Genomic DNA, 14,451 nt, shown 5'->3' with positions numbered 1-14,451 from the left:
AATTAACCATTTCTTGAAGTTTACCAGGATTGGAGTCAAAGGTAACCTGCCAAGGCAATGGCAAATCTTGCTTTTGGATGACTTGTCCACTCTTGTTCAGGCTAAACGATTTCAGACAAAGCTGCCTGTATTCTTCTACAGCCTTTTCCATAGCCTGCCTCTGCTCTTCCTTAAGATCTTCTTCTAATACCACGATAATGTTCTCTGAATTGATCTCAGAATTGAACATATTGATCGGATTGATTGGTCCCACCGAGCGTGCCAAAAGATGTGTTGATGCAAAAAGTGGACCTACAAACACAAAGGGCTAATACCCGAATCGATATCCAAAGCGTGCCAGTCGATTTGACCTGTTAATCGCCAAGGATGAAGATACGAGCACTTTGGTCCTGACAACAGCGATACGCCCAGAAGTCACGGCCAAGAGATACTCACGCGGAACTCGAGAATCGCCGAAGGTCGCACTGAAGCTATGCAACTCGCCGAATCAATGAGAACTCGTAAAAAGGAAAAAAAAATATGCAAATTGACGAAGTCGCCGAAAAGTAAGTAGATGCAAATAGGAGTAAAAATTGGTTTTGATATTGATTGATATTTTTTATTACATTGCCCCTCACTCCATATTTATACCCTGATCTAAAGAGACACAACCAAACACAACTAGGACACCAAGCCCATATCTAAGGAAACACATGACTCTTACATGAATCATACTCTAACAAATATAGAAAAGGAAATCAACTCCTATCTATTTCCCTGTCCGCCTCAATTACGATGGAAATCTCACCGTCCTCCTTTCCATCGGCATACTCCCTGTTTCATCGGCAGTAGTCTTCAAGCCTTCCTTCATCGGCATCGATAATAACATCTCCAACCTTATCGGCAACGCCCGAGTCTAAATCAACCTTTCCATCGATCACCACCATTCATCGGCAACCATCTTTACAAGCTGATTTTCATCGGCTGTCAGCGTACACAGTAACTTTCCTCTGCTGATTAGCCCACTCTGATCATTTTGACACGTGCAAAAAACGGTGTCAACAATTAGCTATCGTATGATATTGCGTGTGTTTGGAGGGGGTCTTTGCCCTCCTTATATAGTCCGGGGGGTAGGGTTACAAGTCGGTTAGATCTGAGAGATAAATAGAAAGTAATAATAGATTACAGGAATCTTGGGATCATACGTATCCTAACATATCTCGTGATATCTTTAGGATATCTTCCCGGTGTCTTGCGGGAGGCATCGAGCAGAGTCGTGCCCCGCAAGGCTTTATCCTGTGGGCTGGGCCGCCCCTGGGGGCGTAGCCCATGTAGTCTACCATGGGTATCCATAGTTGTACCCCCCACAGCTAGTCCCTGAGCGCCTTGTACCCATTGTGCAACGCCGTCTTGAGCTTGTCCGAGCAGGTGCGAGCAAAGCCGAGCAGTCTAACTCATGGTCCGACCACCATGATGAGTTGCTGAGCAGCATGAACCGTAGCCAAGCAACGTGAACCGTAGCCGAGCAGTATAACCCAAGTATGGCTTGCCATAAGGGTATAAGGAGCTCAAGTTTTAGAATCAAAATTTTCTTCATAGTGGACCAAATGTGCCCACTTAGAGTCTGACCACTAGAAAAGGAGATAGTCTTCTTCAACTTTAAGAGGCACGGAGTCTTCCAGAATAAAGCAAACACATTCACCGTGAGGTGAAGTGTGCCCACTTAGTCCCCGAGCCTGATGATAGATGACGTAGTCATGTGGTGTCTGGGTCCATAGTAGAAGAATAATAAAAGACTAGCCAAGCAGGCAACCAGTCCCCGGATGTAGCCCTAAAGTGAGAAAAAGCGCACATTCACCGCAAGGTGAAGTGTGCCCACTTAGTCCCCGAGCCTGCTGGAAGATGAGGAATGAATCTTGTAGCAGGGTCAAAGAAAAAGAAGTCTAAAAGCTTACTGACATTATCTAACATGCGCATATCAAGACCTCAGACGTGCTGCCCAAGATCAGCACCTTGATCCAAACGGCATGGAGCAGCTTGATAGCACACCAATGAGGCGTAGCAAGATCCAATCATCAAGGGAGTCCTCAGCATAGCTGGTGACGTCTAACCACCAAGGAGTCCCTAGCGTAGCTGGCGATGTCCAAACACCGAGGAGTCCCTGGCGTAGCTGGCGATGTCCGAGCACCGAGGAGTCTCCGACATAGCTGGCGATGTCCAAGCACTGAGGAGTGTAGCTAGCGATGTCCGAGCACCGAGGAGTTCCCAGCGTAGCTGGCGATGTCCAAGCACCGAGGAGTCCTCGGCGTACCTGACGATGTCCGAGCATTGAGGAGTCCTCGACAAAGCTGGCGATGTCCGAGCACCGAGGAGTCCCCGGCGTAGCTGGTGATGTTCGAGCATCGACATAGCTGGTGACGTCCGTGCGGTGAAGTGTGCCCACTTAGTCCTCGAGCACGAAGAATCCAAGCGCCGAGGAGTAACCGGCGTAGCTGGCGATGAAGCACGAGCGACGAACAGTCTGGTCAATTGGTCGGCGATGAAGTTTGCATTGTGTAGAAACGACTGGCGAACAGTTTGATCAACTGGTCGGCGATGGAGTCCATGAACCAAGCAGTCCGACCAGTTGATCAGTGGAGAAGTCCAAGCACCAGGTGGTCCGATCACCTGGACGATAATCCTACAATACAAACATGTAGAACGGGTAGTACATGATGTAAAAATATATGAACTTCAGAAAAAATCAGCAATGGCAATGAAATAGCATATGTAGCTCGGCGATCAGTTGGTGTGAAGATGTAATTATATTTAATATAAACCGCCCGACCAGTTAGTGTGTAGCTGAGTCTCTAGCCCTAGCTAGCCCATAGTCCATAACGTCGAGTGCGGAGCCCGTGCACGTGTAGGAGGAACAGGCGTCACCAAGAAACCATAGCCGACCACCCATAACATAGAACACGGAGCCCATAGCACGTGTAGGGAGGAGCCGGAGACATGGCCATCTCTATGGACATTCAAGCATCAACATGACTGTTCAGGGGTTCATAAAATCGTTTGAAGAGCAAACATGGAGAAAATAGCTCAAAGAAACATTACGGCGATATATGGAGACTGGAGAATATTTAGAAGAATATTAAAGCTATGACTTAGCTTTAGACAGAATGTCTAATCGGCGGCGTATGGCGTTATCTGGTCGGCGTTGATGAAATTGCCAGGCGCTCGAGCTATCGTCATGGAGGCAGTCACGGTTGTCACGACGCCATTCTTCACGGCGATCATCATTCCAACGCGGCAGGTGGTCGGAGCGAGTAGTTCTTGGTCATCTTCTAGGTTGTTGTCGTTGATGAATACACATACGAAGCCAAGTAGCTTGCATGGTACATGCATCGTCCGAGTCCATGTAGTCTGTAGTAGTCGCGCTCATCGATAGGTTTGTTGGTTGCTGGAGTAGGAGTCCCGTTCCTGTGGCGTGTTGTAGCTGAAGCTTGATACACCGATGTCGTCGAGAGGTGACGCATGCGCCGCATGTCGAGCTCGTAGGGCTGCTGAAGGACGCCACCACAGGAAGGCAAGTTGCCACAAGCAGCATTGATCTTGAGATCCCATCTGGCCCGCCATGGATCAAGCGCACACCCCTTCCTGGCATGCCAACTGTCGACATAATATTATCGGTAGTCCTTCGAGGGGTATCCTACGGAGGTAGATTGATCAACAGAGATGCGTACGATCAAGAACAAGAAGGCAACAGAGATACATGAGTTAGACAGGTTCATGCCGTCAGTATGACATAATACCTTACTCCTATGGTCTGTTGGTTTGTATTAGCTATCGTATGATATTGCGTGTGTTTAGAGGGGCTCCCTGCCCACCTTATATAGTCTAGGGGTAGGGTTCCAAGTCGGTTAGATCTAAGAGATAACCGGAAAGTAATAACATATTACAGGAATCTTGGGACCATACGTATCCTAATAGATCTCGTGATATCTTCAGGATATCTTCCCGGTGTCTTGCGAGAGGCGTCGAGCAGAGTCGTGCCCCACAAGGCTTCGTCCTATGGGCTAGGCCGCCCCTGGGGGCGTAGCCCATGTGGTCTACTATGGGTGTCTAGGGTCGTACCCCCCATAGCTAGTCCCTGAGCGCCTTGTACCCATTGTGCAACACCGTCTTGAGCTTGTCCAAGCAGGTGCGAACAAAGCCGAGCAGTCTAACTTATGGTTCGACCACCGTGATGAGTTGCCGAGCAGTTGTGAGCAGTTGCCGAGCAGCAAGAACCGTAGTCGAGCAACGTGAACTATAGCCGAGCAGTACAACCCAAGTACGGCTTGCCATAAGGGTATAAGGAGCTCAAGTTTTAGAATCAAAAATTTCTTCACAGTGGACCAAGTGTGCCCACTTAGAGTCTGACCACTAGAAAAGGAGATAGTCTTCTTCAACTTTAAGAGGCGTGAAGTCTTCCAAAATAAAGCAAACACATTCACCGCGAGGTGAAGTATGCCCTTCATAGTCCCCGAGCCTGATAGTTGATGACGTAGTCATGTGGTGTCAGGGTGCAAAGTAGAAGAATAGTAAAAGACCAGTCGAGCAAGCAGCGAGTCCCCGAGCGTAGCCTCGAAGTGAGAAAAAACGCACATTCACCACAAGGGGAAGTGTGCCCACTTAGTCCCCGAGCCTGCTAGAAGATGACGAATGAATCTTGTAGCAGGGTCAAAGAAAAAGAAGTCTGAAAGCTTGCTGACATTATCTGACATGCGCGTATCAAGACCCTAGACGTGCTGCCCAACATTAGCACCCTGATCCGAACAGCATGGAGCAGCTTGATAGCACACCGATGAGGCGTTGCAAGTTCCGACCATCAAGAGAGTCTTCGATGTAGCTGGCGACGTTCGAGCACCAAGGAGTCCCCAACGTAGCTGGCGATGTTCGAACACCAAGGAGTCCCTGGCGTAGCTAGCGATGTCCGAGCACCGAGGAGTCTCCGGCATAGCTGGGATGTCCGAGCACCAATGTAGCTGGCAACATCTATGCGGTGAAGTGTGCCCACTTAGTCCTCGAGCATGAAGAATCTGAGCGCCGAGGAGTAACCAGCGTAGCTGGCGATGAAGCACGAGCGATGAACAGTCTGGTCAACTAGTCGGCGATGAAGTGGACTTCTCAGAGGAGGATGAGGCATGGGCTAGAGTGGACTTCTCCGGCCTCCACGACCATGAAACCATGCGCCGCTTCTTGGACGCAAGTGACTATTGCTTTGGCTACTCCGATTCTGACGATGAAGGTGCTTACGATCCCACTCGTGAGTGCTTCCACGTCGGACTTGGGATGCCAAGCACGGGCGACAAGGACGAGGGGGTAGGCAACCGTACTCCGCTTCATAGGGAATAGGCGATGCCACGCCTTCATGCATTGTCCCACCGGTAGCACGGAACGAGAACCTTGCCCTCGGACAATTTCAACGCCTGGACCTGGAGCAGCTCCGTGAGCTTCAGGCCAAGGTCGAGCAAGATCGACTCCTTCTGCAATAGCTCCAAAACACTCTCGAGCAGGAGCAGTAGGGCCGCGGTGACGACGGAGGAGCCCGGCGGCGGGCCCGCGACGTACACCACCGCATCAACGACGATGAAGGGGACGATCGTCCCCCAATCTTTGATCGCGCTAGCCAGAATGTCATGGCTGTAGCAATGCTAGTGCACGCAATGCCCGAGCCTTCTACCATGGAAGGGCGTCGGGTCTGCGACGAGCTCTGGGATCTTCTCGAGACCACCGCGGTGCAGCAAGCCGAGAGTTTCGCCTCCCGGTGGCGTGGAGCTACCTCGGACCTCCCCTTGGCACTGCATCGGTAGGATAGGGAGGCCTCGGTTCATCCCAAGCCTGCTCGGGCACCAACAGCCCACAGGGTCCCCTTGTGGCTTGACCGGCTCGGCAACCAACGCGAGGTGCAGGCAGACCATGAGGTAGTTAGCAGGCGACGACGCCACAACAATGAGGGGCCCACCTAGGGCTACCATCCACATCAGGGTGGCCGTTATGGTAGTGAGGAGGACCGCAGTCCTTCTCCTGAACCACCTGGTCCTCGGGTCTTTAGCAGAGCCATCCGCGCGGCACATTTCCCAGCCCGGTTTCGACAACCAGCCAACCTCACGAAGTATAGCGGCGAGACCAATCCTGAACTCTAGCTTGACGATTACCGTCTGGCTTGTCAGCTAGGTGGCATGGATGATGACCTGCTCATCATCCACAACCTCCCCTTACTCTTGTCAGACTCAGCGCGAGCCTGGCTCAAGCATCTTCCTCCCTCTCAGATACACGACTGGCGCGACTTGGTTAGGATCTTCATTGGGAATTTCCAGGGCACATACGTGCACCCTAGAAACTCCTAGGACCTTAAGAGCTGTCGCTAGAAACCAGACGAGTCTCTCCGAGACTTCATCCGGCGCTTCTCTAAACAGTGCACCGAGTTGCCCAGCGTCGGCGACTCAGAGATCATCTAGGCTTTCCTCTCTGGCACCACCTGCTGAGACTTGGTCCGAGAGTTAGGTCAGAACATGCCGCGCTCGGCTGCTGCGCTCCTCGACATTGCCACCAACTTTACCTCGGGCGAAGAGGCAGTAGGGGCCATCTTCCCCGAGAACGACGCCAAGGGGAAGCGGAGGGATGAGGCCCCCGAGGCCTCGGTTCCCCACCTCCCCAAAAGAAAGAAAAAGGGTCGCTAGGGGAAGCAGGCCATCCTCGAGGCCAATTTGGTCACAGCCGTAGAGCGCAAGAATCCTTGGGGCCCCAGGCCCTTCGACGACATGCTTAAGAAACCCTGCCTTTACCACCAGGGCCCGGTAAAGCACGCCCTCGAGGATTGCTCCATGATACGGCGATACTACGCCAGGCTCGGCCTCCCCGACGACGATGCCAAGCAGAAAGGCGCCGGTGACCGGGACGACGACAAGGACAAAGGGTTCCTCGAGGTACACAACGCCTTCATGATCTTTGGCGACCCTCAGCGTGCCTCACGACGCATCAACGAAAGAGGGAACGCCAAGAGGTCTTCTTAGTTAAGGTAGCCACTCCTCGATACCTCGACTGGTCTCTGGAAGCAATCACCTTCGATCAAGATGACCACCCCGACCATGTTCTGAATCTCGGGCAGTACCCACCTGTTGTCGACCTGATCATCGGCAACACCCGACTCACTAAGGTGTTGATGGACGGAGGCAGCGGCCTCAACATCCTCTACGCCAACACCCTGGAGCTCTTGGAGATCGACCGGTCGAGGCTCTGAGGCGACGCCGCACCTTTCCACGGCATCGTGCCAGGGAAACGCACGCGACCCCTCGAGCGCATCGACCTTCCCATTTGCTTCGGCACCCCCTCCAACTACCATAAGAAGGTTGTCGGTGTTTCGGACCAGGGGGTCCTCAACCGACTAGTGAATTTGAACTGCGTGCCCGTAATCCCGGATGGTGATGCAAAGAGACACAAGGTTTATACTGGTTCAGGCAATCGATGCCCTACATCCAGTCTAAGAGATCGATCTTGTATTCCTTGCACCGAAGTGCTAGTAGTAGGGGGTTACAAGCACAGTGAGAGAGGGAGCTGATCCTAGGTCTCGGCGAGAGGTCGGGTGGGCTGCTTGAGACGTTGCTCTCAAGCGGTGGGGATGTGTATGTGTGTGTTACAAGGTGTTCTTCCCTGTCTGTCCCCTCTAAGTGGCCCAAGTACTCTCCTTTTATATTTGAAGGGAGAACAAGGACAATACATGTGCTGACTATACGGCGTCGTGCCAACAGGGGCGGTGTGTCCGAGCCCTGTGGCCTATTCCTATGGTGGCGTGGTCATCGGAGTGGTCCATCCTTGGAGCACTGGGGCGACGTGCTGGTCACGTCCGACCCTATGCGTCATGGGAGCCCCTAGGCTGCCTCAGAGCAAGCGCGGCGGCTAGGGCGCGGATCGCTATGGATTGGCGGCGTGTGAGGCCGAGGCTCGGTCGGTGCCGAGGTGGAACCACAGTGGGGATCTTGGTAGACATGAATCCCGAGGTAGCCGAGACCCTGGTGCATAGTGCTGAGGCCCGGAGAGAGCGGTTGATCTAGGGTGCTAGCTTGGAGACGGCGACGAACCGGGCCAGGCCGTCCATGCCGTGTTGTTTTCGAGGTGGGGATCGCGGGGCACAGTGCAGTGTGGGCGCTGATCGTGGGCACAGCGTCAGGATACAGTGACCGGTAATCCCCGCCGTGCCCTATCTCAGCCGGTATGGGGCTGATGCGATCTCATGTCCCGTCGGCCATTCTGTGGTGTCGAGCCATCGTCCGGTTGAGATTGTGGGAGTGGTTGAAGTATTAATGGGACATGACGTGCTGTCGGGAAGACCGGCCGAGGCGGGGGCGACGGACTATGGATAAGCTGGCCTCGCGCGATATGGAGAATGAGGCCTCGCGCGAGACGGAGATCGGACTCCTTGCCGAGGCCTTCTGTGAGAGGCCTCGCGCGAGGCGGAGATTGTGTTCCCTGCCGAGGCCTTCCGTGAAGAGCCTCGCGTGAGGTGGAGATTGCGTCAGGATGTCGAGACCTCCTGCGCGAGGCTTGAGGCGAGGCGGAGAGCCTGGTAGGCTCGAACATGGTGGGTGAGGGGCCCACGACTTACCTTCTAGCTTTGTTTTTTGATGGGACTTAGGTGACCCCTTTGGTGTTCGCTCGGGGTACCCCATTCTATGGTACCCGACAGTAGCCCCCGAGCCTCCGGGGGAGTGCGTGCACTCTCCCTGAGGGTTTGCCGAGGCTTAGTTTATACCCGCTCCCGTAGGAATTGGGTTTTGTTTCTTGAGGTTCCGGTGGGTGCGCGCGAGCGCACCCACCGGGTGTAGCCCCCGAGGCCCTAGAGGAGTGGAGTTACTCCTCTAGGGGCTTTTTCGTTTTCACGTTTGAGCGAGGAGTTTTTATCGCATTTGCTGAGCCCATAAGCGCAAGTTCGGGTTGCGGGGGTCTCGGTGAGGCTGCAGGAAAAGCCCTCTAGCCTCCGCACAGAGCGAGAGGTCCGTCAAGGGTCCCCTTGACTTTGGGTATGACCCTCACGCTTCCTTTTCGCTCGGAAGGAGGGGTGGAATGTGCCAGGACTTCTGGTGAGCTGTTATCGGGTGAGTCCGAGTGGAGGCCCATACCTCGTTCCCTAGGGGATGGCTAGCGGTCCAGAGACGCACTCCAAGAGTACCAGAGGGTTTCTCTAGTGGGTGCCGAGGCCGTTCGCTGGGCCTCGGTGGCTCGGTGCCTCCCTACGGTGGGATCCCATTCAGAGACTTCCCTGCTAGTCTTGGACACGACTTAGGACACCCCGAGCGATTGTTCGCTCGGGCCTCAGCCATTCGTAGGCTCGCCCCAAGGTTGTCCCTGACTTTGTTGCCCTAGGGCGGCTGTCAAAACCTCTAGAGGCCCAGCCTTCGAACCCCTGGACCGTAACGGGCTCGGTGCCCTTTATCGTATTTGTAACGAAACTTCTAGCATGGACTTAGACCGTTTGTCTTTGTCTTGGGCACAGGAGGAGCCCCCGAGCCTCCGCCAGGAGTAGGAGGGCGATCAGGGGTCCCCTGGCTTTTTCATCCGACCCTCACATATCCTTTTCGTTCGGACGGAGGGTTTGTTTGCCGAGCCCATTCTGGTGCGAGCCAGAGCCGCTGGTCTCGGCAAGGTTGCAGGAAGAGCCCCTAGCCTCTGCGCGGAGCGAGAGGGCCGTCGGGAGTTCCCCTGGCTTTTTATACGCCCCTCACGCGTGTGGGTTCGTTTGCCGAGGCCCCTTTGGGCGCGAGCCTGGGTCGTGGGGTCTCGGTGTATCTACAGGAAGAGCCCCCTAGCCTCCGCACAGGGCGTGAGGGCTGTCAGGAGCTCCCCTGTCTTTTTTTACGACCCTCACGCTTCCTTTTCGCTCGGAAGGAGGGTTTGTTTTGCCGAGCCCCTTTGAGTGCGAGCCGGGGTCGCTGGGTCTTGGCAAGGTTGCAGGAAGAGTCCCTTAGCCTCTGCATAGAGCGAGAAGGCCGTCGGGGGTTCCCCTGACTTTTTGTGTGACCCTCATGCTTCCTTTTCACACGGATGGAGGGGTGGAATGTGCCTCGCTACCCTTGGTGGGCACGAGCGGTGACACTTCTGGTGAGCTGTTATCGGGTAGTCCGAGTGAAGGCTAGAACCCCGGTCACTAAGGGTCGGCTAGCGGTCCAGAGACGCACTCCAAGAGTACCGGAGGGTTTCTCTAGTGGGTGCCGAGGCCGTTCACTAGGCCTTGGTGGCTCGGTGCCTCCCTATGGTGGGATCCCATTCGAAGAGTCCCCTACCGGTCTCGGACACGACTTAGGGCATCCCAAGCATTTCGCTTGCTTGGGCCTCAGCCTCGTATAGGCTCGCCCACGGTCGTCCCTGACTCTGTTGTCCTGGGGCGGCTGTCGAAACCCCTTGGGGCCCAGCCTTCGAACCCCTGGACCGTAATAGGCTTAGAGCCTGGTTCCTTCATATGAAAGGAATAGGTCGGGGGAATATCTTCCCCATTGGCTCGGCAACGGGTGGCGCGCCTTTTGAGGCAGTTTTTTGGGGAGGCGAAACGACGCCTGCAGCCGTAGTGGCTGGGCGTGATGTGGTGGATGGGATGTAACTATTCTCGCATTTAATGAGGAAGACGTGGGCGCGTGGGCCGGTGAAATCGGCTCGTGGTTAACTGCGCCAGATCAGGGGGGGAAACTTCCCTGATTTCGCCGCCCGTTTGTTTCGCCTCCTCCCTACACAAATACTCAAAGAGTCTCGCCCCTCCTCGTCTTACCTTGCCTGCATTAGCACTGCCTCCATCGACCCATCGCTAGAGCAGCGGGTGCCGGGAAGAAGAGAGGAGAAGAGCGAGCCTAGGGAGAGAGCGAGAAAAAAGCGAGAGCATGGGAGAGAGAAAAACTCACCGCCGCATCCGATTCCTCCATCGCACTCATGGCCGGTGACATCGTCATTGTCGAGGCGGACCCCTGGGATCCGTCGGACGTCACCGAGGAGATGCTTCAGTCGCTTGTCAACGGTGGACTCCTTCGCCCGGTGACAGACCCCACCAGGCCGGAGTGGATTGCTCCGTACGGCGAGCCAGAGCCGAGGCCTCACGACGGCTATGTCGTGAGCTTCGTCTCCTTTCACGAGCGCGGCCTCGGCGTCCCGGCGGATCGGTTCATGCGGGCGCTCCCGCACTACTACGGCGTGGAGCTCTACAACTTCAATCCCAACTCCATTGCTCAGGCGGCTATCTTTGTTGCCGTCTACGAGGGGTATTTGGGGATTGCTCCCCATTGGGAGTTGTGGCTCCACCTATTCTGGGCGGGGCACACTACCAAGTCGACAGGCACGTTGGGTACGAGGAAGGCGACGAGGGCCGGCGGCTGAACTCTCCAAGTGCACTAGGATCGCCTGCACCTCTACATCCCGACCCAACTCGCGTCATCCAATCGCCGGTGGTACACGAGTTGGTTCTACCTTCGCAACGATGATGGAGGACTCCCCCCCTACACTAGGCCGATTATGGGGAGTTGCCCAGAGAGATGGAAGTACGGCGTCCCGAAGGACGACTAGCCCAAGCTGCAGCCGCTTCTGGAGGGGCTGGCGAGGCTGTGGGGCCATGGTCTCACCGTGGCTGTGGTCGTGGCCGCCTTCCACCACCAGAGGGTGCTGCCACTGATGGCTCGGCGGCGATGGCTATTTGAGATGAAGCCGGGTGAGCCCGTTAAGGGCATCCAGATGTCCTCCTCTGCCCTTTCCGACGAGGAAATTCTTTGTCGGGTGGGGGAGACGGTAGAGGCGAAGCTGAGGGGCGGCAACTTGACCCCTATCGCGATGCGGCCGTCGCGGGGGTAGAGGACCTCTGCCTTCATTGTGCCGACGCGAAGGTCGAGGCAGCTACGGCCCAGACGCAGCTTGCCCCTCTGGCGACGCGGGTCAAGGAGTTGGAGGAGGAGCTCACCCGTGCGGTCAGCGATCAGGATGCCTTCAGGGGCCGAGCCGTTGAAACTACGGCCTCGGCCGCGGCTCTCGCGGGGCAGCTGGGGGTAGAACAGAGGGTGCACCAGCTGATGAAAGGTGCCTTGGATGAGGCCCTTGCTGCAGCTGAGGCCTCGCGAACTAAGGCTATGGTTTGGAGGGGGACGGTTGAGGGTGAGTTTTAGCCCCCTCATTTTGTTTTCTTTTCCTTATGTTCGCTCTCTAACTCCCTTGTGTGACGCAGAGCTAGGGAGTGAAGCTTCTAGGGCAGCCGAGGCTTCTCGGGTCGAGGCCCAGTGCTTGAAGGAGGAGGCCGAGGCTTCCCGGGCCGAGGCCCTACGCTGGAAGGAGAAAGCCGAGGCCTATCAGGTCGAGACCTGACGCTGGGAGCAGAAGGCCAAGGGTGAGTTCCATGGGCTTCCACCCCTAACTTAGGTTGTTTTTTCCCTCGCTCGACCTCATTCCGTTTTCCATGGTGCAGAGTCAGAGGCGGAGGTTACTCGGGCAGCCGAGGCTGCCAGCGCGGTGCAGACAGTGCTCGAGACCGAGATCAGGGAGCATGAGGTGCTAAAACGTGCCGCCCTTTCCACCTGTGAGGCCTTGGAGGTCGAAGGTGGTCAGTCAGGCAGCTCCCTTGGGAGCCATTTGATTGCGCTGAGCAGCCAGATGCGCGAGCGGCTCCAAGGAGCGCTACATACGGGTGTCAAACGAGCGTTGGCCGTCATCTCCTCTCACTATGTTGGCATCGACCTCCTAGCCATCAGTGATGGGTATGTCCTGCCTGATGATGAGGAGGAGGCCGACACGGCGGTCACGAAGCTGATGGAGGCGGCGGAAGGCCCTAGCACGGCGCTGGCGACGCTCTACGAAGAGGAGGTGGTTCCTCCCCTACCATCTGCCGGTGCTGAAGGCCCTGAGCCTTGATCTGGGCCTCGGGGGCTATGTAAAAATAGAGTAGGAGTTATTTTTGTATCATAACGCTTGTGGCCATCGAGGCCTTTATTTTTGAAGCATTTGTGTTTCTTAGTTATTTTTCTCATGTTTCCAAGCCTCTGCCCTCTGTTGCTCCTGATCAGATTTCGTTTGCAAAACGCCCCCTTGGGGCCTAAGCTGTCCCTTGGGCGAGAGGTAGTGAGGGAGTGCCGTAGCCCGGAGGCGTAGGCCGTCTCGTGACTCTACCGGTCTCTTGCCTAGGAAACAGACCTTGGTCCGAGGGGTTTTTACAACTGATTCGTCAGAGCATGCTAGAGTCTTGGCGTAGGAATTTTTGCGAAAAACGACTGAAGAATGGTGCGTGGGACCTAGGGGGAGTCCCCCATCTAGCCCCCGAGGGAGGCTTGGTTCTACTAAGGCAGAGCCGAGTCTCCCTTACCGTGTTATAGTATTGCCGAGACCCGCGATGGGCTCAGGGGATTTCTCAAAAAATTATACCAACTAAAGAACGCTTTTTAATTGTATTTTGAGAAACAACATATACAATGCTTGGAAATTTAGGGATAAAAGTGATGTAGCTGTTCTATGTTCCAAGCGTTGGTGAAGACTTCGCCCTTCTCATTGGCCAGCTTGTAGGTCCCGGGCTTCAGTACTTGGGCGATGATGTACGGTCCTTCCCATGGCGGGGTTAGCTTGTGGCGGCCCTTGTTGCTCTGTGCTAGCCTGAACACCAGGTCGCCTACCTTCAAGTCTCAGCCTCGGACGCGCCGGGCCTGATAGCGCCATAGGGTCTGCTGGTATTTAGCTGAGTGTAGTAGCGCGATGTCTCGGGCTTCCTCCAGTTGATCGAGGGCGTCCTCTCGGGTGGTACGGTTGCAAAGTTTGTTATAGGCTTGTAGCCTTGGGGAACCATATTCCAAGTCAGTGGGGAGGATGGCCTCGGCCCCATAGACTAGGAAGAAAGGCGTGAACCCCGTGGCTCGGCTTGGAGTGTTCCTCAGGCTCCAGATGACCGATGGGAGTTTGGCGAGCCATTTCTTGCCAAACTTTTTTAACCGGTTGTGAATCCTTGGCTTGAGGCCTTGTAGGATCATGCTGTTGGCACGCTCTACTTGGCCGTTGGTCCTTGGGTGTCCTACGGCCGACCAGGCCACACGGATGTGGTGGTCGTCGCAAAACGTCAGGAACTTTTTGTCGGTCAACTGTGTCCTGTTGTCGGTGATGATGGTGTTGGGGACCCCAAATCTGTGGATAATGTCAGTGAAGAACAGCACTGCCTGCTCGGATTTGATTTGATTGATCGGACGAGCCTCGATCCATTTGGAGAACTTGTCGATTGATACCAGTAGATGGGTGTAGCCCCCGGGGGCCTTTTGTAGAGGCCTGACCATGTCGAGCCCCCACATGGTGAACAGCCACGTGATGGGGATGGTTTGCAGGGCTAGGGCTGGGAGATGTGTCTACCGAGCATAGTCCTGGCATCCTTCGCAGGAGCGTACTAGCTTGGTAAAGTCGGCGACCGCCGTCGGCCAGTAGAACCCTTGGCGGAAAGTGTTCCCCACGAGC

The sequence above is a fragment of the Miscanthus floridulus genome, chromosome 13 (genome assembly GCF_019320115.1).
Source record: "Miscanthus floridulus cultivar M001 chromosome 13, ASM1932011v1, whole genome shotgun sequence".
In the NCBI taxonomy this organism is placed as follows: domain Eukaryota; kingdom Viridiplantae; phylum Streptophyta; class Magnoliopsida; order Poales; family Poaceae; genus Miscanthus; species Miscanthus floridulus.
Note: the sequence above shows the minus strand (reverse complement) of the source record.